Source organism: Suncus etruscus, chromosome 6 (assembly GCF_024139225.1).
Source record: "Suncus etruscus isolate mSunEtr1 chromosome 6, mSunEtr1.pri.cur, whole genome shotgun sequence".
Taxonomy (NCBI): Eukaryota; Metazoa; Chordata; class Mammalia; order Eulipotyphla; family Soricidae; genus Suncus; species Suncus etruscus.
This window is the reverse complement of record NC_064853.1, coordinates 131562390-131587378: the sequence shown is the minus strand read 5'-3', so window position 1 is coordinate 131587378 and position 24989 is coordinate 131562390. Positions and strand designations below refer to the sequence as shown.

At 39.3% G+C, this 24989-nt stretch overlaps 2 protein-coding genes and 1 pseudogene across 2 annotated transcripts in view; 2 read left to right on the top strand and 1 right to left on the bottom strand.

The window, feature by feature from the left end:
* Window positions 1-24989, bottom strand: part of DOCK2 (dedicator of cytokinesis 2) — a 442819-nt gene that overhangs the window by 143283 nt on the left and 274547 nt on the right. The gene's annotated exons all lie outside the window — the stretch shown is intronic.
* The window catches only part of INSYN2B (inhibitory synaptic factor family member 2B), a 131343-nt gene that overhangs the window by 67933 nt on the left and 38421 nt on the right, over window positions 1-24989 (top strand). The window lies entirely within an intron of this gene.
* On the top strand, window positions 4067-4167 carry LOC126013158 (uncharacterized; annotated as a pseudogene).

The window sequence follows — 24989 nt, the reverse complement described above, 5'->3', positions numbered from 1 at the left end:
ATGTGGCACCAGGGATCAAAATGGGGGTTCTCACGTGCAAAGCACACGTTCTAGCCCTTTAATCCATTTTACTGGCCATTCTCTCTTTATTCACTTCTGTTTCACTTGGATCTTACCAAAAATAATTTCTAATACTTTTATTTTGTTGGATATACTAAGTTGCATTACATCTCTTGACAATTTTAAGTTAGAGTATCTCAAATTTCAAGTTAGTGCATCTCAAAATCAAGGCTCATGAAACTGGTTGATTCTGTCTAGATCTAAACTCCTGTCTCTTCTGAGTTTAATACTCATTGTCTTTGTCTGCTAGCTCTGATCCAAGTGCTGTCTTTGGTGAGAGGCCATTGTAAGGCCATATGAAGCCATATAACCTGGCTGTGTCAGGATGTGAAGGAATTTGTCAGTGAATTGTTCTGCAAGATTCTATAAACTCATTTACTCTAATATGTCTACAGATCAACAGGCCATGTGAATGAGTACAGATTGCAGGGTATAAGAATCAGTTAAAGGAGGTGGTTGAAATATCCCACCCCATCTTCAGGGCACAGAACTGTTCAGATAATAGGAATTAGGGACTGATGCCTTAATGTGGATGTCAGCCCAGGTTACCACTGGGATATCAGAAACACAGGTAGTTTGTTACATAGACTCTCTTGGTTTTACCAATTAAATCCATTTCTAAGACACTGTGCAGACAACATTAAAAATAAACACTTGCCACATCTAGTGTTCACATCTTGCTGTAGATTTGGTCTTCTGACTCTAAACGTAATGCTTTCCTGAAACATCTCTACACAATAGTGCAAAGCTCATAAAATCAGATCTGGTTTGATCTGGTTCAGTGATGTTTCCTACTGACAATTCTCGGCTCAGAGTAGGCACTCAACCTTTTTCTTTCCTTATTTTTTTTTAACACAGGAAGAAACTAATTCGATTAATCTCAAGGTATAGGGTAAAGGTGACTAAAAAGTGTTCTGAAGAGTCAGAAGAGTGCAGTATAGCTATTTGAATGGGAGGATATAGCACGAGGAAAGAATTTTTTCAAGCTGGAAATTTTAAAATAAAACATGGAAGTTGGAGAAAAGCAGATTAAAGAGGATAATGTAACTTAGGCATAACAAAGGCTTGCTTTTAAGGACTCTATTTAGGATGTAAACTTCATAAGCCATACATGCCACAATGCTTCTAAGAAACAAGGGCATCCATTTTGTTTCTTCTTTTAAAGATTTATCTGAGACGTAGAGAGATATTACGGCAGGTAAAGAACCACAGAACCAAGAGTGAGCAAAATCCTAAATGTTTCATTTGAAAGAGGATCTTTAATAAACCTTAGGGGTCAATTAAGTCAACAGCATGCTGAATGGCAAGGGTTATGACATTTAAACTTCCTGAGCCTATTTCCTAACTTAAAGAAACTGATATGGTCCTACCTACATTTATCATTAGGCAAATGAGGATTAAAAGAGAGCATGTTCTCAGAGTCAACTGTTCAATACACAAAAAGGTCTTAAATGGGAAAACATTGTACTTTATCAATTTAATCCCTTATGGATAAAAAAAAAGGGTTCACCAAAGATATGACATTTTTAGACCTAATTTGGCTAGAAAATGTCCAAGCAGAAATTGAACTGACTATATTAACCCTCCAAATTCAACAGCAAAGTTTGACATGCTGTGCTCATAAATTGTTCATACCCAGAAAGCAAACAGCATAAAAATCACCACAGACATCACAGAAAATTTCAGTATGCTTGCTTATTTTTGTTTCTAACCATTTCAAATGTCTAGATGTTCTTGTGGGTAATATACTTAAGTAACATCTTCTAGAGAGTCCAAGAAGCCAGTTGAAAATACAACCAAATTATACACCCATTGAATTTTCTTGGCAATGAGATTTCTCAATTTCCAGAATATTCTTGGGGAAAGAGAGAGGCAAGACAATCACAAGCAGGTTCTAGTGAGATTCTACACTGCCTTAGCCGTATCTCACATAGGAGAATAGTGCTCAGGTAGAGTTGAATTTAAATAATGAGATGCTGTGTAGAAAGAGAAAGATTATCTCTACTCTTGGTATGAGTAGAGTCAAATAGTTTCCATCAGGAATTACAAAACTATAAACTTCAATAGTACATTCCAACTTGCAAAGCTCTCTAATGAAATAATGAAAGTATTAAATATTTGTGCCTGAGGTTATGATCTGCTTTAAATGACAGAGAATTTGAGTCAACATTTGAATGGTTAAGAATACATTTAGGAAGAAACCTGAGAACGGAATGGTCACTACATTTCAAGAACAATTTACAAAGAAATCAATTTGAAAATTTTATACAGTATTATCACCCATGAAATTGTTTTTCTTCACAACGGCAGGTCCTAAAATGTTGCAAGAAATTTTACAAATAACAAATGATAATTAAAGTAATCTATTCAATCCATTGAGCTGATTGAAATCAAAATAAAAGGAAGCACCTTCTGAGGAAAAAAATTTCCATGCTGGATTTATTGCTCTTGCTGCTGCTGCTGCTGCTGCAGCTCAGTCCTCCTTTCTTTATAAAAATAAGTGGCATGGGGCAACATTGGATCATGCCATTTTCCTATCTCCAATATGCATTATGAGAATTTGCAATGTGAATGAATGTACATAAACACACACAAAAGTTCCACCTCAAAATGACACATAAGATTTCTGTTTACAGTACACTGATTTTTAAGCTGACAGAGTTAATAATGGATTGTAATAGTTTTAGAGATAGAGGAGAAGACAATTTATGCTTGAATAAGACCCTAAGAGAGGGTAGATGCACACACACATTACAACAAAAGATTAATTTGTGTGTAACTAATTCTAGTTAGGATCATTTTCATGTAGAGCCACAATCCTGAAAGCCAGCAAAAAAATAAAAAAGCATATAAGTGATATAAGTGGAGCTACCATCATTTAAAGAAGCCAGGACATTTCTAACCAAAAAGAAAGATTGACCTGACAAACAACTGAAAGATAAAATAAAGGAAACCAAAGCAGAGGAAAATATATACTGTCTCTCTTCTTCTAGTGCCCAGGCTCTGCTCATCAGCAAAAACCTTTTGGAAGATACCACTTGTAAAACAACCATGTGCTTTGTTGTTCTTAAGTTTTATATCTCTGGGTACACAGTTAGCATGAGTTCTTTGGGCTCAAAGTTCTTGGCTATAGAAGTCATCAATTTTGGCCAGTAAATAGGAATGAAAACAAAATCCATTTTAATAAAATGGGTTTAATTTTAATAAAATGGGCAGCACTGTGATTTGGAAGACAGTGAGACATTGTCTTTTCTTGTTAATTGATTTGAAAACACAAGCCTCTATTCCTTTTCTAGGGTCTAAACCAATGGTCCTCAAACTATGGCCCGTGGGCCACATATTGTATTTATTCCCATTTTGTTTCTTCACTTCTAAATAAGATATATGCAGTGTGCATAGAAATTTGTTCATAATTTTTGTTTTTACTATAATCTGGCCCTCCAAAAGTCTGAAGGATAGTGAACTGGCCCCCTATTTAAAAAGTTTGAGGACCCCTGGTCAACTTTTCATAGCATTGCTGATGTGAACTGGTAACTCTAAAATACCTTAGTCTTCAGAGATTTTGCACAATTAAGCAAAGGGCAATTAAGCAAAGGAAACTTTAGCAGGGTGCCTTTTAACTTGAACATGGGTAGAAATGCACTGAATATGAACATTGATTTAACACCATGTGAAATTAAGCCTGAAGGATATTTTGTCCTCATAAACCATAATTACTCCAAAAGTTTTATCTCAAATTGTCTCAGAGGAACTCTTACCAGCAAGTAATAAGCAGACTTAGAAAAATGTCACAGGTCACATTCATTATCTTCTAGGTCTGGACAATAGGGGGAAATTTTATGTACTGTTAAGTGTGGGGGCAACAGATTTTGGTTCTTAGAGTCCCCCCTTCTTCTACTCATAGTACAGACATGACCTGTTAGGTCAACTAACTATAGGGGTTATTTCTTCAGTGTTAACTAAAATGAAGTAAAAACTTTAAAAAAGGAAAAAGAAATAAAATCCCTGAGATATGTGCTCGCTTCGACAATTGGAACCATACAGAGAAGATTAGCATGGCCCCTGCACAAGGATGACACGCAAATTCGTAAAGTGGTCCATATTTTTTTAGAAAAAAAATCACTGAGATATTAGCAGCCAGAAGCATAATTGCAAACAAGTTTGCCAATGAACGTTAAATATAGTACAATGCTTTTTCCTGAGGTTCTTGAAGTAAAGGGAGGACTTGGTAACTCTTTCTGATGATAGCACATTCTCCCAAATATGTGATGGGCTCAAAGACTACATCTTTTCCAAAAAGATATCAGGGGGTGCAAGGCTAACCTTTCTGTTGATAAACCAAGAAAGAAGATTGGAAAGGTTTTATGATCCAGAGAAACCAGAACTGGCAAACTTACCTGGCAACAGAGACGTTTGCCATGCTCTTTGGGAAGCTGTGCCACGCAAAGTTATGGTCATTAGTTCAAATCCCTCTAAGAACCTGTCTGTGTTTCCCAGTCCACTTCCCAGTCACTGACTGTGAATGTGGCATACTGTTTTTGTCCCAGGCTGAATACTTAGTGCAGTGAACCTCGGAGACACTCCTTGGCACAGAGGGGAATGATGCTGAAAACAGGTCAGTGATATTTTATGAATCAGGCCTGAGAAAAAGTAAGCATGTCTCCAACCATAGGCAGCACAATCAATCTGCTGATCTTTTTTAAAAAGTTAAAAGAGTAAGCAATAAATCAGCAGTAAGGGGTTGGTCCTTTGCCATCGAACTGTCCTGAGATGCAATTTTAAATGTCTTTGTGGTGACCTTGCCTGTGTAATTTCAGGGCTCAGAAAATTTTCCCTCATATACTTCGTGCAATTACTCTGATCCTCTCAGATGGCCACTTCTAACAAAGAACTGCCAGTGTGGTGACTCCCTTCCTTCTCGTAAATGGACAGACTTGGGATCTGGATTTCTAATTCTAATCAGCTAATGCAGAGAAAGCATCTGGGTCAGAGAGATGTGTCAGAAAAACATATGGCTCAGCTAACATCAGGCCACAGGCATGGAAACAAGCCCGGCTCCAGTGCCATTCAGAGCAGACATTAAGTATCACCACCACTACCCCACAGTAAACCTGTCCCAGATGCGGAGACAGTCGATGGCAACTTGAGTGCCTCCGAGAACCATGCGGATGCCCAAGATGAATATCATTTTGCAACTCTAGCTGTACTAGGAATTACTGTATTACAGAGCAGAAGAGTAGAGGAGCAGACCTGGAAAGGATTTGGTGATATTTATCAAGTAAATGGTGAGATTCTGTCACTGTGTATGTACTCAGATCCTTCTACGAGCTCTAAGTCTTGATATAACCATAATAACTTTAATCTCGGAGTGTAAATAATTTAGTTTCTTCATCCACAAAATGGGAACCCACCCTTTTCAGGAGTCATAAAGATCAGCAAAAGGGAAATAGTCCCTGTTTAACACCATTGGAGAGTGGGTTCTGATACACTTTCAAACCTCACTTAAACAACAGAGACATAGTTTTTTTTTTTATTAAGTTCAGTGAACATTGAAGATACTTTCTGAAATACTTTCTACCTCACTAGCTGTTTCTTTAATCACTACGCTCTAGTCAACAAAGGGGAAGTGTCCTCACTGTCCACTATGGCAGTCATTAGCAAGATGTGGCTAAAAACACTGGAAAGATGTCTAGGGTGATTCAGGAGTTAAATTTCTTGTCTTATTATATTTTAATGAATGTAAATGTAAATAGCTTCATGTGATACCTGGCTTCTGTAATACTGGTCAGTCTATCAGATATCAAATCTCAGGCCTGATAAGAAGGAGGAATTGAAAATATAGACAGAACAGAAGTGAGGCAATTATCAGAGACTCCGTCACTTCAGCAAGCAGCCACTGAAGGCAGACTGGCTGGCTCGGCCACACTCAGATTCACTCCAGGGACTGGCGGTGATGACAGAAATAGCTCCACCAGACAGACGTCCTCTCTGCCAGAGCCAAGTTGTGTGACCTTGGCCAAGTTTCTCACTTTCCCTGAAGCCATTTTTTCATCTATGAAATGGGGATAATGCCTTAGGGTAGTTTCAAGATGCAGTGCAGTAACAGAGGTCCCAGAAGATTCAGGGGTTAGGGTCAACTGCACACACAACTCACTGCAGCCTTACTGTTTCAACACTACCATAATTCACACACCCACAGCCCCCAGCTTTGCTGAGGTATGATTTTCAAATAATACTGCAGGATCTTGAAAGCATACTTTGCTTTCTGTTCACACTGTGAAAGACTCCACTCCCTTCTTGTGATTTACTTAGATATCCTTCACTCACCTTTGGGGGACTCATAAGCAGTGCTCAGAGAGCCCAAGAGGCCCCCCAGTGTTACTTGGACATCTGAGCTGTATGATCTGATGTTCATGTTGATGTTCATGTCAGGGATTGAGATTGAGCTAATGATCAGGCCATGATGTCAGGGCCACCAGGGCCATACTCAGAGGTACTGAGTGGGGTCTCATTCATGCAAAGCATGTATTCCTGGCCCCTCTGATATCTCCCTGGTGCTCACCTTTTTTTTTATGAAATAATAACACTGAATTTTTACTCTCTTAGTAAATTCAACTATACACTACAGTGTTATCAACAATAGCCATCATGCTATAGATCAGATCCTCAGATACTACAAGTGAAACTTTGCAGTACCTTTTCAATTTCATCCTAATTTCTCCTACACCAGGTCCCCCAGAAACCACTTCTTTATTGTTTTTTAAATTTTGCCTTTGTATTATTGTTTACAGAATCTACACTCAGTGAAATAAGGCACTATTTGTCTTTGTCTGGATTATTTAATTTAGCATAAGGATCTCTGGGTTCATCCATATTGCTTCAGAGAATAGGGTTGCCTTTCTTTATAAATATGAGTAAATAAATTCACATATATACTTATGTAATATGCACATGACTATATAGTGCTTTTACAAGGACGTACATCCCAATCTTTTTAAGTTTGTTAAGATTTATCTTGTGTTCTAACTTGTGATCTGTACCGGAGAATGCAAAGAATTTGCATTCTGCTTCCATAGGATGGAATAGTCTGTGTATGTATTTTAGCTCTATCTGAGCTAAGTAATATGTTTCTTGTCTCTATTTGTAACTAAAAACACTACCCAGCACCCATATACACCGAAAATAATAATTTCCTATTAGATAGGAACTTGTATTCCCTTTTCTATTCATTCAGGCTTAGTCCTTCTCATTCTAATGAGGAGGCCACATTCAGAAAACATTTGGTCCCAATTCAGGAGTCAGTTTTAAGCACAGAGCAGAGGGAAGCATATCCATAGAGCATACATGAATATGTCTATGTATACAGAAAAAGTCAGAATTACATCTGAAAATAGTACAAGAATCACGTGTGCTTATGCATTTTGTTGATTTTTCCTCATATGTTGAAAAATAGATTAATAAATATTGTTGGTATTAAAATAAAAAAAGCTATAAAAATAAAACCTTGCCTAAATTAAAGGTGAAGCGACTAACATTTGTCCTGCAGCCCATAGACTCTAATGAGTTCCTTTTTGACAGTAGTGAACTTGAACTTAGTTGAAATGGGGCTGCAAAACCCATTGGGGTTTTCCTTGTTCTATTGTTCATTAAAAGCTCTTCCTGAGAATGACTTTCTCTAAATTATTCCATCACAGGTTCTAAGATAGAAACAGAGCAAGTGAAGATGTAGGCACAATACTTTCACAGGACTGAGTATGTTTTACAAAATGCAAAGTACTTCAGCAAGAAATGCTTGCATGAAAGATGCTTAGTGCCAGGGACAGACAATGGAAACAATGGGGCACTATAATAGAGAATATCAAACTTAACTCTTGACATTTCAGGGTAGGTAATATCCCAATCATGCCAGAATAACTTTCTTCTTCCTGGCTGTGACAACCAAAACTGTCTCTAGGCTTCCCCAAATGTCCTAAGAGTCAAAATTGCTCCTGAATGCTAACTACTTCTTTAGAGAAAGTCAGACCTGGTTCAATACCCCCTTTACCATTTCCCAGCTGTGTAACCTTGAGTAAAGATTTGACCTCTCTGAAACTTTATGTCCTCATGTGTAAAATAAGGCTAAATGCACTTCCAATTCTACTGGGTTGTTTGTGAAGATTAAATTAGATAATGTATGTTAAGTATTTACATAATGCCTGGCAAATAGTTCTCACTAAGTGGTCGTTAGCATTACCATTAACTACTTTGGCTTCCCTAAAATGTTCCAGCACACAAGCCACAGATGCTAGCTTCTTCTCTGCAAGAGTCCAATTATCAGACACATGGTCCAAACCAAGAGTAAACAAAGAAGTGGAAATGGCCAAAAGTATCTTCCTCAGGGTTCCCTCATGGAGCACTGTTATTTCCTACATAAGAGAGTAGGCTTTCTCCTAAAACTAGGCTCATAGATATGACCCAGACACCTTATTTTATCTTCAGTAGACCACAAAATAGATCAAAATGCAGTTGTCTGTCAATAAGGATGCCTCTTTTAGTGACCAAAAAGCTCTCAAAAGCAGCAGGCGTGGTTCCCAAGGGCATGTCAACCACATCTGTTGCTTCTCTTCCACAAGGGTATTAAAAACCTCACACTGGCATATTTCCATCTGTAGGATGCTGACAGATCACAAGCTCTGAGAGGGAAGCAGCTGCTCTGTTCACTGTTATTTCCCAGTGGAGGGGACAGTGCCCCACATGGAGAGGGAATCAATAGGTACTTATTGAAGGACAGTATTTCCTGGCAGTGGCTGCATTCTCAGTATCTTGAACATGGCCCTTCAACACATCTCCCAGAAGAATGAGGTGGCTGGCAGGCTCTCTTCCTTAGAGCAACTTCCCAACAGTCTCTCTTGACTTAAGCCAGGCATGCTCCTAAGGGCCTGACCCTGATTGGGAGATTTGAAAAACAGTAGGTTTGAGTGATGGGCTGATCTCAGCTCTAATTCTTGCTAGGAGTGTGACAAGTCAATTACCACCTTAAGACAAACTCCACTTCCTCCTGTTAGAAGTGGGTTAGGGTGCTGTTTGAGGTGAATTGATCATTTGGCAGATTATATTCATGAAAGTTGGCCATAGCCAGGTATATCCTTAAGAAATCTTTTAAATATCTTAGGAGTGAATAGTGTTAGCATCCTATTATGCATATAAGAAAACTGAGACTCTCTTCGCAAGCAGCAAAGGCTGTGTATAATCTCAGATCTTTCTGACTATCCAAGGTTCCTTGAACAAAACCTGATCTGTGACAAACTTTCAGTGCTTAGTGGATGGATTAATGTACTTTTATGAATAGATGAAATAATAAATAAAAGGTCAAAATCAGAGAGGCTTAGAAATTCTTGGGAGTGACATAAACATGTTCAAATCCCTCGGAATTAGTACTTTCATCTCTTCCAGTGGCCCAACACTTGCTGAGATATCAGCCCTGGTATAGGAGACCATATATATGAATAAAATGGAATTGCGACTTTCCCAAGGAAAATTTTAGATAGTGAGGTTCAAGTGAACTCATTTTAGGAAACTGGTTTGACTTGAAGATGCAGGTACAAGCATTCTCTTGTCAGAAAACAAGAACATTCTGCATGTTACAGTTGTTCCAAAGTGTTCTCACAGTGTTAAAGTTTGAAAAGGGCAGATGAGCCAAACTGCAGCTGTGGCACACATAACCGGTGTGACTGGTCTGGGAGAGCCAGCTGTACATACTCCTGTTTATGTCATATAGACTTGTATTCATGCTGCACATACTTCAGTTCATGCCATACAGACTCTAGTTCATGCTGTACATACTCCCATTCATGTTGTACCTATGCCTGTTCATGTAGCACATACCCCTATTCATGCCATAACCAGTCCTGTTCATGCTATACATGTATCTGTTCATGTTGAGGTTCCCTCCCAGATCCTTCAGCCAGTGCACAGGATGCAGCCACAGTGTCATACCACTATTGCACTTTGGTTCTGGACATAAACCCATCCATAGTGTGAGGGGTGAAATATACTCTGCAGGGGATGGGGCATTTGATTTCTGCAAGCAATGCTATACCTACAGCTTACAGCCTATACCAATTTACATGCAGGACCCCCTTTCGAGTCAACACTTGAAGAAAGAGAAATCCAGAGGTTGCGCAGGACTATCTCTGAGAGGTAAATGGTCCATATTAGTTAAAAAATTTTATAGCACCAGACAACTACAAGTCAAGATATCTAACACTAAATTCAGACTAATTCTGAAAATGCATTGAATATAATAACACCGAGCTTTCATGCCAGCTGGAAATGAGGGCAGCTGCTGAGCAGCCACTGTCCCCATGATGCCATTGTCCTCTCTGCCAATCTTCCCCCTCTGCTTCTCTCATTGATGTCAGCCTAAAGGCAATTGGTTTTGCAATCCTGATCACATCTGTGATAGAAGAAAATAATAAAATAATTCTTCAAATTGACTGAATGTCTTGGTAAGACCTCAGACAGCTATGACTAGTCTCTTCATTTTGAAAATGATGTACTGTGGCTGGGAGAGGTTGGACTGCTTGATCTGGGTCAGTCTATTACCAAGTAGCCGAGTAGGACTATAGTCCTGGGTGCCTCTGGCTCTGGAGGCTGCTTACTTACCTGGCCAGGGGCACCTATGAAGGAGGATAGCACTTGGCACTGCCTGGTTGGAAGTTATTTGGAGTTAATACAACTATAAATCAGTACAATAAAGTGTTGCCAATATCAATTCAAACATAGCTAATAGAGTTAAGTGCTCAGTGAGCTGTGGTGTGTGTCCCATACCATCACTACCTATTAGAACCATGGGGTCCTTCCTAGCAGAGTGAAAAAATCTCCCTGGGATAAGAAATTGATTGAGTGGCATCCATATGTGACTGAGAAAGAATAAACAGAAGTCCCAAGATCACCAGTCCCTAGATCACCACGAAGGCCCTGATTTCTTCGTGGCAACTCTTCCTGCCCAGTATGAGTGCCTTCCATGTATTCCTCTGTGTTCCTCTGTTCTACTGCCTTTCTGGACAGAGATAATAGACTTTCCAGAATGGACACATTAGAGGTTTGAACATATTGAAAGTTTGAACATATGGAAAGTCCATAGATAGAGAAAGATTACAGCAAGAACAAGTGGTTCTTTAAAAATAAAACTCAGCTATTTGGTAATTTCAATTGAAACTGAGAGAAGAGTATTTTCTCTTTCCTCTCTCTATCTCTCTGCCTCTCTGTGTTTCTCTTCCTCTCTCCCTCTCTCTAATTCTCTCCCTCCCTCTCTCTCTTGCTCTCTCTCTCTCTCTCATACACACACATACACACATTCACATACATGTGAGCACACAGCTAGAAGATAGCCATTTTTTAGGTAAGATGATCATTTTGATAATATTGATTCTTCTGATCCAAGAGCATGAATTTTTTTTCCATTTCCTTAGATCTTCAATTTCTTTTTTATTTATTTTTTAATATATTTTATTTAAACACTTTGATTACATACATGATTGTGTTTGGGTTTCAGTCATGTAAAGAACACCACCCATCACCAGTGCAACGTTCCCATCACCAATGTCCCAAATCTCTCTCCTCCCCACCTGACCCCCGCCTGTACTCTAGACAGGCTTTCCATTTCCCTCATACATTCTCATTATTAGGACAGTTCAAAATGTAGTTATTTCTCTAACTAAACTCATCACTCTTTGTGGTGAGCTTCCTGCGGTGAGCTGGAACTTCCAGCTCTTTTCTCTTTTGTGTCTGAAAATTATTATTGCAAGAATGTCTTTCATTTTTCTTAAAATCCATAGATGAGTGAGACCATTCTGTGTTTTTCTCTCTCTCTCTGACTTATTTTACTCAGCATAATAGATTCCGTGTACATCCATGTATAGGAAAATTTTATGACTTCATCTCTAGTGCTGCAATGAATATAGGTGTAAGGAAGGGGTTTTGTATTGTATTTTTGTGTTCCTAGGGTATATTCCTAGAAGTGGTATAGCTGGATTGTATGGGAGCTCGTTTCCAGTTTTTGGAGGAATCTCCATATCGCTTTCCATAAAGGTTGAACTAGACGGCATTCCCACCAGCAGTGGATAAGAGTTCCTTTCTCTCCACATCTCCACACATCATTCTTTGTGATGTGTGCCATTCTCTGTGGTGTGAGGTGGTACCTCAGAGTTGTGTTGATTTGCATCTCCCTGATAATTAGTGATGTGGAGCATTTTTTCATGTGTCTTTTGGCCATTTGTATTGAAGATAGCCATTTGTAAGACAGGAAGTGAGCTCTCACCAGAACCTCACTGTGACTTTGATCTTTTGGATTTCCAAAACAGTGAAAAACTAAATTGGGGGGGGGGGAGAGTCCCTTTTTAGAGCTAAACAAAATCATTTGATTTGATTATCATTTAAATCACTATAAATACAGTACACATCGGGAATACTGACTTCTAAAGCACCTTAATTTTCTGCAGAGAATGTTGATCACCTTTAGGACTCCCTCATACCCAGTATACTCTGGAAGATGCAGTGTATCACCAGTAAACATCCTGGTCCCTGCAAATTAAGGGTACTGGGGAAGAAAGACAAGATAGGAGCAAAGAAGATAAAAGTTATTTTTTTTACCCTTGGGAAAACACTGCTCTGCACTGGAATCAGGTTTCCCATGTGGACCCATGGAACATGGAACAGTATGAAGCCTATGGGTCAGTTAAAGTCAAATGTTTTTTGCACTTCTCAGCCAAGTCAGGCTTCGAGGCATTCCGTTCAACTTCATTAAGTAGCAGCTATGAGTTTGAGCTCTGAATTACAAGACACTAGACTCAACTGCTTTATCTTCTGTGATCCTTTCTGCTAAGGGTGATCAGCAAAACCACGCTACTTCTTTATACTTCAGTCTGCACAGAAAACTGGGGAATCCAACAGTTCAGTGACAGCACATTTGGAGTGCTTTCTCTCTTACAAGAATAAAGCCTAAGATGTGATGGGGCATATTGATATACTGGGCATACTGTCCTCTAGGACACATGCTTCTGCAACTTGGATACTACATAAAGACATAAGGTGAAGTGGTGGCGCAAGCAGTAGGGCATTTGCCTTGCATGCGCTGACCTAGGATGGACTGCGGTTCTATCCCCCGGTGTTCCATATGGTCCCTCAAGCCAGGAGCAATTTCTGAGTGCATAGCCAGGAGTAACCCCTGAGCATCACCAGGTGTGGCCCCAAAACCAACCAACCAACAAAAAAGATGTGATCAAACATGGTGCCCACACCACAGCATAGGGCTGCACAGATGCAGAAGTCCTCCCAAAGTAGTTGTGGCAAAATCAAGTGAAATCTTCTTCATCTTCAGATGATTCAAATAAGTAAAGCTGAATCAAATCTATCTCCTCATACAATTATTCCTCCCTTGTATTCTAAGTTTATCATAACCAAATTTATGTAAACACACTGAATGTATTCAGTTCTTTCTATTTTCACTCTTATTGGCTAGCCAAACTACTCATCTCATTGGATGACTATGTTAGCCACATCATTGCTTAGGTTGCTCCCACTTTTGTTCCTGACCAACCTGCTTTAAAACAGAAAATAATTTTGAAACACAAAAGGGCTAATGGATGTGTGTCCTTCACAATGCTAAAAATTCTTAAATACATCCTGCTATATTTCAAATCAGACAAAAAATTAACATGTCTTCAGGACCACAGTGATTGTTCCTGCCCGTTTTACTAATGGTTAATCACAGCTTGATTCCTGAGTTCTGCCCACATGGCCATGCTTTTGTGAACTCATAGGTCAAACACACTCTTGGCACAGAGCAGTTCATGCATCAATCTGGTCCACCCTCTGCCCATGGACACTTCAGCAAGACAACTTGCCTCCATCCCTCCTGAATACAAATGTCACTGTCTCAGAAAGTCTCCTGTATTCCTAATGTAAATTAGGTCTTGTAATTATTCTCTCATATGACCCCAATTTTTGTCATAACACATATAAGATTTTATAATTACATATTGTGCATGTATTTGCTTAATATTGACCTATTCTACCCATAACCAAGTTCCCAAACAACCAAACACATGACTGCTTTGAAACTAACTATATCAGTGTGAGGCACATGATGGTCCCCTAAACAATGGCCACCTGTTTTTTTTTTTTATAAAGTTATGAAAACTCAATTACAGAATTTACTTGCATCTTGGTAACAGGAGGAAACTTTTTCAGTTTTTCATCGCCAAAAGCTCATTTATTGCTCTCTTAATCTTCATAGACTTCATAAGCTGAAAAGCAGTAGGTAGTGAGCTCTACATATTTTGTCATAAATAATCTGCCTCATCATTGGAAATATTATAGGCATGTGTGACTGCTAATTAGAGCTTCTACTTAGTAGTAGTCGAACAGAGACAACATTCTTCAATTTTAGACCAAATAGATAAACTTGACATTTAAGTTTTCTTTTAAAATGTATAGTAGCTTCCCTAAGCTTTAGGATATTGAGTGAAAGTAACTACAAAAATATTTTGGGCCACAAAGTCCTTCACATCAGCCTCCTGCTAGACAATCCCCTGTTATGCCACTTGCTCTTTCCAGCCATAATAACTGAGTTCAGGTAAAAGGAAGTGTCTGAACAGTGGACATATTTATATTTGCTGCTTCCTTGTGCTCATTTACTTGAACTACACTCCAAAAAAAAAAGTGTGACATAGGTATCCCTTCCACTAGAAGCCTTTTCTGTCTTTCCTGGACATTAAATCTCCAGTCTCTTGACCTTTCTTACAATCTGTCTAGATCCATCTCATTTTTTAGAATTGAGAACTTAAATGTTTTCCCATTTCCAGTACAAATCTTGGTATATAGTTGTTGAAAAGAGGGCAGAGAAGAGAAAATGGAGAAACGGAGAGAAGAAAATAGACACATAACAGTTTCAAGGACTGGGGAATTAGAAATATTATTCTGTGAGAATTCCATGAACTTAATAGAGAGATATGACAAATGAAAATCAATACTAATTTGTATATGATTAGAGAAGGGATGCCTGATAGCATCTGGACTATAAGAGTCTAAAGTTTTTTTTCTGGGAAAACTGAAACAAAGGAAATAAATAAAAACACAGGACAATTTTAATTAAGTACAAAGTGAGCATTGGGAAAACCCTTTTGTTAGGCCATTTTCCTGCATCAACAAAGCGAAAAGAAACATCAGAGCATCACCTTTGACAGCAGTATCTGCCTGGAATAAAATGTGATAATGTGGAGATGTTTGTTTCCAAGACACTAATACCAACAAAAACAATTCAGAGCCAAGGGTCTTCTCAGACTTACTCCAAATTCCAGTCTCCTGGCAGCTCTGCACTGCCCAGGACAAAAATTCATATTCTCCATTGCTGATCTTTTGGCTCTGCAATGCTCAGATACACTGGAGGAGGGCAAGCCTGAATGCCAAGGCTTATTGCTGACACAAGCACAGACTGCAATTACTGGCATGGTTCTGGTGTGGCATCTGATTTTTAGGGGGATTAGGCTCTCTTATGAGGGTCTACACTGCTGCAATTGCAGGGAGAAAGCCAGGAGCTCGGGTATTTATTAGGCATGAATGGAAGAGAAAGTTTCAGACAGATATTCTCAGCAGGAGAAGCCCTAGCTCTACTTTGTAATCCATAACCCATGCCTCTAGGCATTCCCCTGGGCCAGTGGAGGACATGGCTCACTTGGTTCAGTTCACTTCAAATGCCACCTGGTTGTCCTCCTAATTGTAACATTACTTGAGTTCTTAGAAATGTTGAATTTGATAACCCATTATCTCTGGTAACACACACACCAGCCATTGGTGTAGTTATTTTACCTGCTACTTTACATGTTTTTATAGAAAACCTAGGCTATCCAGAGAGAAAACACATCCATGAAAACCAGATTTAAACTCTGACTTTCTAGGGGGAATCTTCCTGACCTGAAAAGCTTCATTTGGTCATCGTTTGTATCTCTTAGTCTTGGCTGTTGCTTAAGTATTCCATGGGGTCATCTGACTAGTTGCTTTACGTAATCCCAGGGACTGGTAAATTATGGCTGACAACATGTCTCAGCCTGTCCATATATATGAGGTTTTGTTGAAATTACCACCAGACTCATTATTTATGTATTACCTACAGGTGATTTCAAGCTAGAGTTGGACAGTTAGAATGACTGCAGATATTGATTTCCTAACTTGATGGAAGTAATTTGCAAACCTGATACAATAAACTCTGCAAACATAATGTTAAAAGCTAAATTTTTCTTACCTTCTTTAACTTGTGTATCTCCTTTAAGTTGTATGTCTACACTTGTGTGTATTCGTACAATTCTATTTTTCACATAAGGGAACTGAGGCTCAGAGAGGTCAAAAATTTAAACCAAGCAGTGAGGTGCCTGAGTGCATGTTCTAAACATAGGCCCCACTGTGTGCTCTGAGGGAAGCTTGGCCTAATCCTAGGGAGTCACAGCAAAGGAGAGGATAGTGCTGGGTTGATTAGTCCTGAGTGGAGGAAGAATAGAGACATACTCCTCCACCTGTGGAGCTCCACCTGTGAAGCAACTGTGGAGACCTCCCCACCATCCTAATTTACAGAGCTTAAATTCATGGGACCGAAGCGACGGCACAGTGGTAGGGCATTTGCCTTGCATGCGGCTGACCTAGGATAGATAGCGGTTCGATCCCCGGGCATTCCACATGGTCCCCTAAGCCAGGAGTGATTTCTGAACTCATAGACAGGAGTAACCCTTGAGCATCATTGGGTGTGGCCCAAAAATTAATTAATTAATAATTAATTAATTAATGAATAAATAAATTAATGAAGAGCGCAATTACTTTTTAGACACCTTCTAATCTCAGTAAAATTCTTTTATTCTTTTGGAGTTTAGGCCTGCAATTTTAGGTTTGAAAAAAATTATAAGAAATATTTGTGCTTCTTAGAGTTTAAGGTTATTAAAAACAATCTAGTAAATTACTAGTGATGAAATTTTATAGCTCCAGTACTGAGTGGTAATGACCAGCCTTGTGAATTTCCCTTTTTACCATGATTTACTAGGAAGCTCACTTATGCTCCATTTTATCCTCCTTTCCTACTTTACTCACTTCCTCTAAACCCCATCTCTGCCAGTAACTTGCTTTTGATTTTGAGGTGTTTGATTTTTATTATAAACTTTCCATCCATGCATTTCTATGTCATCAATCATTCTCACCCAAACTACATGCAGCAGGAAAGACAAAGCTGCATCTGATATGTGAGAGTTTGAGGGGTACATCTTGGGCCATACCTCTGTTGGTGCTCCCCTTTCAATAATGCTATGTAAAGACACAGGAATGCCAGTAGGAGCCAATATTCATTAAGTGCTATGGCCTGCTGGGCATTTTCCTCAATATTTGACAGATGCCATTTTATTTAAATCCTTCAGCCAGCTCAGCAAGCATTCCAAAGGAGGAAACTAAGGCATAGAGAAGTACTTTACCCAACTTCATAGATTCAGAAAACCTGGAAACTGAAGCAGGCTTTCTACAAAGGCATGCTCTGACATTGCATGGTTGACATTATCATCTCATCCAGAGAGGCTGGATAGGAGTTGGAGAGAGCTACTCACCACTGCACCCCACCTGACCCTGGCAGCCACCTGGCAAATACAGAACTGGGGAGCAGAGAAACTGCCTTATCACTGACTGTATCAGCAGGAATCTGGAGGAAGGCCAGGCTTGAGATCATGTGATCCATACAAAGGGCCTGTATAGGCAAGGGCAGAGATTGTGGGTAGGGCCCAGTCAGTGACAATGTCAAGGTCAAAGAATAGGAAAAGTGGAAGGATGCAAGAAACCTGCTGGCTGACCCTTACTTTACCTATCATGTGCCAGGCACTCTATTACACAAGCCAAATGCTCTCGTCATTCTTGAACCAGGAACCTGAGCACACACATACCCCAGGCCAGTCAGCAAGTATAGATATGAACAGAAAGAGGCCTCACCAAGTACTTTTACAATTTTATCCCAGGGTAGGAACACTTCTGGAGGTTGAGGTTTGACCTAAAAGTCTGGAGGGGGTACTGAGGAATTTGGAGGGCATTGGATAAGTGTGGACCTCTCTGTGACAGGTGAACCTAATAGAATTCCAGTTCCTGGACTCCAGATTTGGAACAGCTAAGAGTGAGGACCCTTGGACCCCCCTGATAAGTGACACACCTCCTCAATCCTGGAAGGTGAGAAAGCAACTGTGTTGATGTCAATGGGCAGATGTTGGCTCTCTACCCACATGCCCTGCCTCTGTGAGAAACTACGGCAGGGGTCGGCAATCCGTGGCTCCAGAGCTGCATTCAGCTCTTTTGAAGCTTTGCCGCAGCTCTGACAGCAGGGCAGATAGCAGGGGTGCGGGGAGCGATATCATTTAAATATTTAAATTGGCTATTCATTTGCACAAATATATCTTTTACATTGTTAAGTGAAAAGTTCTTTTTTCTTCGGATCGATAGCTAACAACTCGATCATGTGTATAGATAGTATTAAGATAAGAAACAATGCATGCATGTAATATTTGTTTTAAATGTCGCAGTGGCTCCCAGGGAGTCCGAGTGGCTCTTTATGTCTTAAAGGTTGCCGACCCCTGAACTAGGGGAAGGCAAAGAGAATAAAGAAGTGAGGGAAAAGGAGTAAAGGCCAAGGGTGAGTTTTAGTGCTAATAAGACCTACTGTATGTTCCAGTCATCCTTGGTCATTAGTAAAACACCAGTGCCCCATCAAGGGAGAAGACAGCAAGGATCCTCTGGATCTGTGGTTTTTACAAAAGCCCCATCAAGGGAGAAAACAGCAAGAATCCTCTGGATCTGTGGTTTTTACAAAAGCAGCTCCAGCTTTCAGACCCAACCAAGCAGCTCCTAGAGGAAGCCTGAAGGGCAGAGTGAAGGCCTGGAAGCTCTCCATCTCTCATCCCATGAAGAGAGGAATAAATACACCATACAATGCCACACAGAAAAATTTCAGATTGCCCCAGGGAAAGGAGACCTCAAGGAGAATAAACAAATCAGAGATACATGACAGCACTTTCTCTTGACACTTCTTTATTTTTACTACTTCTGCCCTTAATGGTACTTGAGATTTGTCACAGTTCCTAGCAGGGTTTTTAAGACCTGGGATTTATCCTATCACTGTAACCTGGACACCCAGTTAAATGAAAATCATGGTAAAAATCAGAAGGGTCATTGTTTATTGAGCACCTACTCCATGCCACCCAGAAGGCTTGCTGGGTAGAATTCACCACTTGCTATTCTGGAAAATGAAGAGTGGGCTCTTTAAACACACCCGTGTCCTGTGCTTCTGCAAACTGCTAGCTGCCACTAAGTTTCGATGCATCTATGATTAGATCAGACCATAAATACCGCCTGCACCTCCACCCCCCTCTCCTTGTAAAGTTCTGCAGTGCAGGCAGGGATCCAGAAGTAGGAACCTTTCATTGCAGCTATCTGCCAATGCTTTGCTGTGCAGGGCATATGGAGTGCTGCAGAATCCAGGATCAGATGATTGCCCCTCTGGGTATGTGTCTCAAGAGTGAGGGTCCTCAACATGTCCCACTCTGGGTCACTTCTGCTGTCCCTCACCCAAGGCCCTTCCACTGGGTGCTGGACCTTCACCAAGTACCCCAAAATTGACTGTATTCATTGTTGTTTTGAAGTAATTTTTGTCCTAACAGCCCACATTTGCCTCGGTTAAATCTTCTCTCTCTTTATAGTTTCAAAAGCCACAGGACGGGGAGACAGTGTCTAGTAAGGGCAAAATGTCTAGTGAAGCCAAACTGGGCTGGTGAATCTAAAAACACTGCTACTAAAAAGCGAAATGTCAAGACAGTCAGTGTGAGTACTAGCATTTAATCAACCAAATATGCCTTGCTGCTTTAAACAGAAGGATAGGTCTCATTGGAATAGAAAGATTTTCCCAACTTATTCATATTTTCTTTCAATATCTACAGGAAGAACTTTCAGTACTAAGTTAAACCAATTCCTGGAAACACAATTACTAGGGTGCCACAGAGCCAAAAATGGCATGCTGACAGTGGTGGGTTACCTGACTCTGATTGAACCTCTTTACCATGTGACTCATAGTTTGTCTCACTTATCCTTTGCATTGCCAGACTTGAATTGATGAAGGCGATAGTGATAGAAACACTGGCCCTGAGCTGTCACAGTTAGTCCTCTCACAGTAAATCCAAAAAAATTTTCTATTGGTTTATTCAGAAGGAAACCCCTGTTTTTGCACCCAAAAAGAGTAACAAATTCTTGGAAGTTAAAATAGTGTAACTTAAAATGGTATAAAAATGTCAAATCATGAAATAGAAACACAATGGGTGATACTAGGGAAAAATCTGTGAAGAAGTCACAGTGCTAAATTGCTGTAAAAATCTCTGTCAGGCTATTACTCTTCCCCACGGAAAAGAACTAACCAGCTACCACATCTGGTGTCAGTGAAACTTCTTCCTTGGAGAGTCAAGTTGTAGGTTTACCTTTGGTGTTGAATCAACAAACTGTACCAATTGCCTAATCTATATGAAGGCAGAGCAGAACAAAGAATTAGTAAATGTGTTTTGTTGGGATTTTAATAAATATTCAAATAAACATTAAATAAATAATATTGTTGGGTTCTAAATGTTATGACCAAGAATGGGAAAAATAATCTGTGTCAAATCTTTTTTCCAGTTTTACTATATATGTGTGAATTTATGGCTTGAACCATACTTGAAGAGTACAGGGTCACTATGGACTTAAGAGACTACTAGTATTTAATTACCTGTCTAAACTGAATTTGATTATATTTTCTGATAATTTTTATTAGGCAGTATTTGTAAAATACCCTATGAGCATAAATTAAATTTAAAAATAAAAAAATATATACTGTAAACATTTAAAAAGGCGCATCAGGAGCAGCCAGGGCATATATAAAGGAAGAGTATATAGCTAGGGTAACTATTGTAATAGGAAAACCAGTGCCTACATCTAGGTGGTAGGGGGTTTGGGGAGCACACAAAGCTGTCTCTTGAAGGTAGGTGCCCTCTGGAATATAGGAAAGGATGTTCCAAAGGACTGGTGCTCTCTGACCATTAAAGCCAACAAAGGCTTTCGAAAGTGGTAAATGAGGGGGCTGGAAAGGAAGGGAGGAAAGGCTTAGGAAAAGGAGGAAGGGTATGATAATGAGGGCACACACAGAGAGAGAGAAGAAGAAAGAAGATGGGGGGTGGACAGAGAAACCCTGTCGAGCAGAAGTTCTTGAGCACAATGAGAAGGAGGAGGGCTGACAGAGTGGGAAAGAAAGGAAAGAGGAGGCAAGTTGTAGAAGGAAGGTGCTGGCAGACTGGCAACCTTCCTCTCTGAATTTATGCTCTGGGGATCAGAGATTTTGCTCTGTTCACTGTGCACTCCTCAATGCAATTTTCTACGCCTAAACTATTTTATTAAAGGAAGGGGAAGAAAAAGAATCTAAGGAGAGAGGAAGTAGAGGAAGATAGCAGCTCCAAATTTCCTAATCTAAGGAAATCTAAAGTCTGGAGAGGCATAGTCCCCTTCCAGAAAATAAGAGGGCATGAGAATGAAAAAATCACTCTTCATTACATCTCGTTCCAACCAAGATGCAGAAACAAAACTAGAAGGAGGCCACAGGTCTGCTGTGTGCTCACTGCCACGCTAGAGAATAAAAGGCCCTGGTCCACTTCCAATTCTTCCAACTTTGCATGATGCTTCAACTGTTGAACACATGTTCTGTGATTCTTTGCTCTGTGTCAGCAGCTCTTCTGGAAGCTCAACTTTTCTTGAGAATCTTATATGTTAAGAAGAGCTTCTTAAAGCTAATTTCCCATCTGCAGGATGTTCTTTGTCCAGTTTTCAAACTGGACTACTTGGAGCCCTAGGATAGCCTGAGAATGTGGTCGAGTAGCTGACCTGAAATATTTGCTAGAACAAGCTGACTTAATTTTATTCTAGATATTAGGATAGGCTTACACTTGCATTTAGAAATGTGGTTCTAGGCCAGAGTGGTGGCACAAGCAGTAGGGCATTAGCCTTGCACACGCTAACCTAGAAAGGACCACAGTTTGATTCCCTGGCATCCCATATAATCTCCTAAGCCAGGAGCGATTTCTAAGAGCATAACCAGGAGTAACCCCTGAGCATCACTGGGTATGACCCCAAAACAAACAAAACAAACAAAACAAAACAACAAAATAAAATAAAAAGAAATGTGGTTCTGATGCTAAAGAAAGCCATCAGAATCATCACCATTATCAACATTACAGAGCCATAACCAGCTGTGCCCATTCCCAGTGGCACACTACCATGAAGTGCCAGCACCTGCAAAGCAAACGCCTTAACCTATGGACTCTTTCTCCAGTCCTTGCTAAAGGACATTTAAAGTCCAGTGAATGAAACATTCCCTAAGGATCAAAGTTTCAATGTCTTCTTTCTATTTTGAATGATACATAGTTCTTTGTAGTCTCTAACAATAAGAATTCATTCATTCACTCATTTGTTCATTAGTTCATTCATTTGGGCCTGAGTAGTAGTACAGTGGGTAGGGTGTTTGACTTGCACAGCAAACCAGGTTTGATTCCTGGTACTTTATATAGACCACTGAGCACAGAGCCAGGAATAAGCCCTGAGCACTGTCAGACATGGCTCTAACCCACCCCTCCCCATGAAGTTCCCCATGAAGGAAATAAAAAAAGTAGAGGAAAGAAAGAAAGAAAGAAAGAAAGAAAGGAAGGAAGGAAGGAAGGAAGGAAGGAAGGAAGGAAGGAAGGAAGGAAGGAAGGAAGGAAGGAAGGAAGGAAGGAAGGAAGGAAGGAAGGAAGGAAGGGAAAGAAAGAAAAATAAAAAATAAAAGAAAGAAGAAAGAAAAAGAGAAGAAAGAAAGAAGAAAGAAAGAAAGGAAGAAAGGAAGAAAGAAAGGAAGGAAGGAAGGAAGGAAGGAAGGAAGGAAGAAAGGAAGGAAGGAAGGAAGAAAAAGAAAAATAAAAAAGAAAAGAAAGAAGAAAGAAAAAGAGAAGAAAGAAAAGAAGGAAAGAGAGAAAGAAAGAAGAAAAAAGAAAGAAAGAAAGAAAGAAAGAAAGAAAGAAAGAAAGAAAGAAAGAAAGAAAGAAAGAAAGAAAGAAAGAAGGAAGGAAGTAAGAAAGGAAGGAAGGAAGGAAGAGAAAGAAAGAGAAAAATAAAAAAGAAAAGAAAGAAGAAAGAAAAAGAGAAGAAAGAAAGAAGAAAGAAAGAAAGAAAGAAAGGAAGAAGGAAGGAAGGAAGGAAGGAAGGAAGGAAGGAAGGAAGGAAGGAAGGAAGGAAGAGAAAGAAAGAGAAAAAGAAAAAAGAAAAGAAAGAAGAAAGAAAAAGAGAAGAAAGAAAAGAAGGAAAGAGAGAGAAAGAAAGAAGAAAGAAAGAAGAAAGAAAGGAAGGAAGGAAGAAAGGAAGGAAGGAAGGAAGGAAGAAAGGAAGAAAGGAAGGAAGAGAAAGAAAGAGAAAAATAAAAAAGAAAAAAGAGAAGAAAGAAAAGAAGGAAAGAGAGAAAGAAAGAAGAAAGAAAGAAAGAAAGAAAGAAAGAAAGAAAGAAAGAAAGAAAGAAAGAAAGAAAGAAAAAGAAAGAAAGAAAAGAAGGAAGGACGGAAGGAAGGAAGAGAAAGAAAGAGAAAAATAAGAAAGAAAAGAAGGAAAGAGAGAGAAAGAAAGAAGAAAAAAGAAAGAAAGAAGAGAAAGAAAGAAGAAAGAAAGAAAGAAAGAAAGGAAGGAAGGAAGGAAGGAAGGAAGAGAAAGAAAGGGAAAAATAAAAAAGAAAGAGAATGAAAGAAGAAAGTGAAAGAAAGAAAGAATGAAAGAAAAAAGAAGGAAAGAGAGAGAAAAAAGAAAGTAAGAAAGAAGGAAGGAAAGAAGGAAAGAGGAAGGAAGAAAGAAAGAAAGAAAGAAAGAAAGAAAGAAAGAAGAAAGAAGGAAGGAAGAGGAAGGAAGGAAAAGAAAGGAAGGAAGAAGAAAGGAAGAAAGGAAAAGAAAAAGAGAAAAAAGGAAGAAAAAAAGGAAAGAAAGAGAAGAAAAAAGAAAGAAAGAAAGAAAAAAGAAAGAAAGAAAGAAAGAAAGAAAGGAAAGAAAGAAAGAAAGAAGAAAGAAAGAAAGAAAGAAAGAAAGAAAGAAAGAAAGAAAGAAAGAAAGAAAGAAAGAAAGAAAGAAAGAAAGAAAGAAAGAAAGAAAGAAAGAAAGAAAGAAAGAAAGAAAGAAAGAAAGAAAGAAAGAAAGAAAGAAAGAAAGAAAGAAGAAATGCCTAGTGAGACTTCAACAAATAAAAACAGATACAATCAACAAATACTAAATAAGCTTAAGAAAGAGGACACTATAGGGGCAAGAAGAATGGAGGGTATCCTAAAGAGGATATCTTTGGATATCAGGGAGAGAAGTCTGCCTTGAAAAGACTGAAGAAAAAAGCAGAGAATGTAAGCAGAGATTGAGGCCAGCTGGTGAAAAGGAAGCTGGCAGGGCCCGGGCCAGGGGAACCAGGTCTTTGAGAGCCTGAGGGTGAGTAAAAGGCAATGAGTTGAGGTCAAGAAGGTACATAATACCAGATGTAGGTTCTTATATATTTTTTAAAAAATGTTTGTATTTTACTTGAACTTCAATAAAATAACTTTGGAGGATTTCAGAAAGGTCCTGTGATATGCTGATTACATTTTTATAAAGTTCAATGTAACTGAGAAGGATGGATGATAAAGAGAGAAAGAATAGAGACGTTACCAGCATTGCAACCTTACCTTTCAGTGACTAATTCCATCACCAAGGACATTTATGCTTAGGAATATTAAAAGAAAAAATAAAGCCAATTCTCTTTGGCTTCTTGACCACTGAGGGAAAAGTACAGTTTTAATTATACCACTTCCCTTCCTCCCCCCCCCCCAATAAAA